Raw genomic sequence first — 4,692 nt, 5'->3', positions numbered from 1 at the left:
CAGTCATCAAGATATTTTGCAAAAAGTGGAATAACTACATCAAGGGCACATAAATTCAAAAGATTTCTATTATCTTACCTAAGTGGCCCCTAGGAAGGTTTATACTTCTACCAGCAACATATGATTTTCTTTCTCTTTGCCCATGCTTTATTCTATTTCTTTGATTAATAAGGATGAACTTTTTAATATTTCCATTATTCATTCTTTTCCTTTTTTTCTTACTAAAATGACTTTTATTTGTATTTTCTACAAAAATAAAGTGACAAATTCATAGCACATGGTAATTTGGTCAGACATGAAAGAAGTTTATGAAATCAGTAAATGCTATTTTGTAAAGGGTCTTCTGTCACAATTTCGAGACAGGCCATTCAGCAAAATCCAATACTATTACTTCAATACTTTATAAATAGAATTTTTTTCTACTTCCCGGGGCATATGGACCCACTCATGTTTTCCATATTTAGAATCGAAGGTTCCTTTCTGAAGAGATCTTAATTTTAAGGTAAAATGTGGTCCAAGTTCCTAAATTCCCACTTTCTTTTCACTCTTGAGTATGTATCTGTGAAATCTGAAGAAGGTATAATCTCGTTGATTGTGAAATGTGGCAACCTGCCTTCTAATGAATTGAGGATTATTGGGAAAGATAGGTGCAAACATCTGTCCAATAGAATGACCCAACCGTGTTGTAAAATTATTCAGAATTATTTCAGGTATGTGTTCTGTGGAGTCTTTGCCTCTTAATTTCCTACACAGACAAACATTACTCATTTTAAAATAAGTAGTCGGGCCACTTGATAAGTGACTCAAAATTAATCCATTTGGTGTTTTACGATCTTCATTAATAACAATCAGATCTGTGAAGTCTCTGGCAATACACTGTGAAATAATCTTTTTCAGAGCTAGTCCTCTTCTGTAATAAATATGTGAGTTTGGTATAACTGTAGATAGCTGTTTACAGAGTCGTACTGTTCTCCCATGAGGTCTATCTGATGTTATGATGAGAATATTGGGAGAAGTCTGTTGAAGTAAGAAACAAATACATCGTAGCTTCATCATAAGCAAACTTTTCATCATTAGGGTCTACTGTGGCTTCATCATGCACTTGCTGGTTGTCAGTGGTCTTGGGTATAGGCTTTGGTGGAGCCTTGGAACCAGGAGCCTCTCTCTCAAGTTTTTTCTTAGCTGCCAACTTTTCCTTTCTCTGCTGCTGTTTCCACCGCGTAAACATTAAGTGTGGCCCAAGTGTCTGCCACTGCTTGTTCTTAATCTCCAAAATGCTGAAGCCTGGAGGAAAGGCAGTGCTTTAGGGGGCTAGACCCCGCTTTCCGTCGCCCCATCCTCAGCAACTGCAGCCTTCTGAAGTTCTTCGGTAGCAGTTTTGTGTTTCAGGCCTTTATTTCGTGCTGCTGTTCTTCTTCTCACATTCTCCATAGTGTCTTCCTTTTTTAAAATGAACTGTATTGTTTCTGTACATAATGGCAGTTGTAGGAAGACAATTCTGCTGTAATATTAGCTGAAGGTCATGCTGCTATTGCTTTGTTATTCAGCTGGTTACTCCTCCAAGAACAGGCCTAAGAGAGGCCTCTGACTGCTCCTTACTTCAAATAGCTAATTCACACTTAAGTTTAACCTTGACCCCTGTACCAATGACTCACACATCGGTCTTTCCAGTAAGCTACTGGAACTCTCCATTGGCTCTCCTGTCAATATTGAATTTTGGCATGTTGGGTCCTGACTTCCAATCTGTTACTATACCCAACTTCCTTAGTGCCACCCAAATTCTCTTGGCTTCCAAAATTTGAAGTAGTCGAACTTCTTTTTAATCTTTTCTTTCTTTGTACTCAAATTCAATCAAACATAATTATACAGTTTCCTTATTCACAATGTCTCACAGATTTTCTGCTAATGCTTTATCTCTACAACGATGACTCTATTTTAAACCTATCTCATTCTGTTAGAATGACTTCTCCCAATTGAGAGCTTATAGAGTTTTAAACATACAATTTAAAAAGTTTTTTTAAAATAATTAAACTTATATAGCACTTAATGACATATGTATGTATATGTAATGTAGAAAGGATAACTAAATAAAACGGTGTACTTGCCTCTGTGGGATCCTTTCCAAACAAACACATCCCTCCTTCTCTCTCTCACAGAGGTAAACACTATCCTGAATGTAATGTTTATTATTCCCATATATTTCTTTGTACTTTTATCCTATTTGCATTTATTTTGCATGTTTTCGAACTTTAAATGAATAATATCATATTACATGTATTTTTCTGCAACTTGTTTTTCTTGCTCAACGTTGAATTTGTGATTTGTCTCACTGATGTATTTGGCTGTGCTTTATTCATTTTTTACTGCTGTGTAGTACTGCACTGCGTGCATATACCCTAATTTACTCGTCTATCCTGTTGATGGATATTGAGCTATTTCCAATATTTTCTATTATAGGCAACACTGCTATGAACTCTTGTGACATGTACAAGTTTACATATCAAATGCAAGAGTTTCTTCAGAAGTGGAATTGCTGCTTCCACAGTATTCATGACTTTGATGTCACTAGATAATGCCACATTGTCTTCTAAGCTGGTTATATCAATTTATGATTTTAAGAAAAGTTTCTGAGGATTTCACTTGTACCAAATTCTGGCCAATTCTGGCCAACTCTTAGTTTTGCCAGACTTTAATTTTTGCCAACCTGGTAGATATAAAATAAATCTCTTGGTTTTAATTTGCATGTATCTAGTTTTGAGTGAAGTTTTAATGTTTCTTATATTTATTACCAATTCAGATATACTTTTCTGCAAATTTCCTGTTTAATTTTTTCTTAATTTTTCTATTGGATTTTTGTGGTTTTTTTTCTGATTAGTTTTTTAGAAGTAATTTTTGTATTCTAAATAGTAATTCTCTGTTCATTATATAAGTTTTGAATTTCTCCTTCTACTTTATCCTTATCTTCTTACTTTTTGATGGTATCTTTTGAAAATCAGAAATTCTTAATTAGAATATAATAATATAATGTCAATAATATAGTATCAATTTTACCTAATGAGTTGAACTTTTTATATCTTCTTTAAGAAACTCTTTCCTATTCCCGAGATATAAAGATATTTTTAAAAATCTTTTGAGACTTATCTTTCATATTTAAATCCTTAGTCTGCCTAAATTTATTATTATAAATAACATTTTTATTATGTTTCAATTTATGCTTGCATCATAGCCAGCCTGTAGGAGATACTCAATATTTTCCACCTCTTTTTTTATTCTCTGATTTATTATTTTAAGTAAATGTTTTTTTAAATGCTTATTTCAAGCTAAACGTATTTTTTAGAACTACTCCACAATGCATTCTTTGTCATTTTTAGATGTTGCATAAACTACCAAAAACACTGGCAAGCCAACAATTTGCTGCAATCAGTATTTAATTCTTGGATGAATCACTAGATTTAGAGTGAGATAAGCTCTGAGTCCATATAGTAGATGTAGAGATATTTGTACATATTTGACCTGCTAGATGAAGAAAATACAAAAGTATCCTCGTGTTATCCTTTGAGATGAATTGGATATGCTATGCCTTTGTGGGAGGAAAAGCATGGTTGTTATCATTTAATCATCTATCACAATCTCTAACTATAGCAAGTCAAGCATTAAAAATTATGATCTATACTTCATATTGTTTATTTAAATATGACCGCCTTGATTGAATATGGAAATGTATTATAAATTACAGAGTCTCTCTCTCTTCAGGTTTTTCAAGCCCTACCAGTTCCTAATGTACCCCCCAGGAGCAAGCCATGCCTATTCAATGACTTGGCACCAGAAATTAGGCCAAAACTTTAGTCTTTGGGATAGGCATGTTGGGAGGAAGAGAAGGCACTGCGGTAATATGTAGATGTAAAACGCTTGGAGCTCCCTCTGCTGGAACATGTTGTTAAAGGAGCAGAAGTGAAGGAAGTGCTTTACCTCAGCAGGGAAAAAATGGAAACGAAAGGAAACAAATGACTTTCTCTAAATTAGCTTTGACACTGGGTAAAAGGGAAGGTTTAAAACACCAGTAATCTTTTTTCTAGAGTTTTATGTAGAATTTTTCATATTTTTTTTTTACTTTAGGAATTTGCCTTATAGAAGGGAAAAGCATGAACTTGATTTGTTAATTGACACCTTACAGGAGCAGCCTTACTGAAGAACACAACCTCATTTTAGAATACTGATGACTGAGAATTTATTTATATCCTAGACTTTTATTCACTATATAATTTTTGGAAAGTCATTTAATTTCTCTGTACTGTGTCTCTCTAATTTTAAAGTGAAGATGACAATAACAGTTCCAGACTCTTTGATAATGGGATGGTAAACAAGAAGGCAACAGATGTGAAACAAACGTTCAAAGTGCCACACACACTCGTGGTTAAAATCTCAGAACTGGCTGGTAGCCATGTTCCCAGATTGACAGAGTGTTGAGTCCTCGGCACTGAGTCGCCCTGTTGACACAGTAATGAATAAAGCATGTTCCTTACCCTCCCAGAACTCACAGTTTAGCAACCTACTGGGAAAAGAATTATAATAACACAAACAATAACAATAAAACATGGCAAATCCTACAAGAGGATAATGTTTGGGAAGATTATGCAGAAATCATTTTCTGGTTAATCAGAAAAGTCTTCAAAGAAAAGTTATATTTGAGCT

General features: G+C 34.2%; 1 pseudogene; it reads right to left on the bottom strand.

The window, feature by feature from the left end:
* Positions 1 to 387: 387 nt before the first annotated feature.
* Positions 388 to 1,431, bottom strand: LOC102888394 (annotated as a pseudogene).
* Positions 1,432 to 4,692: the final 3,261 nt, after the last annotated feature.

Source organism: Pteropus alecto, unplaced genomic scaffold (assembly GCF_000325575.1).
Source record: "Pteropus alecto unplaced genomic scaffold, ASM32557v1 scaffold161, whole genome shotgun sequence".
Lineage (NCBI taxonomy): Eukaryota > Metazoa > Chordata > Mammalia > Chiroptera > Pteropodidae > Pteropus > Pteropus alecto.
Note: the sequence above shows the minus strand (reverse complement) of the source record. Positions and strands in the feature narration are given on the sequence as shown.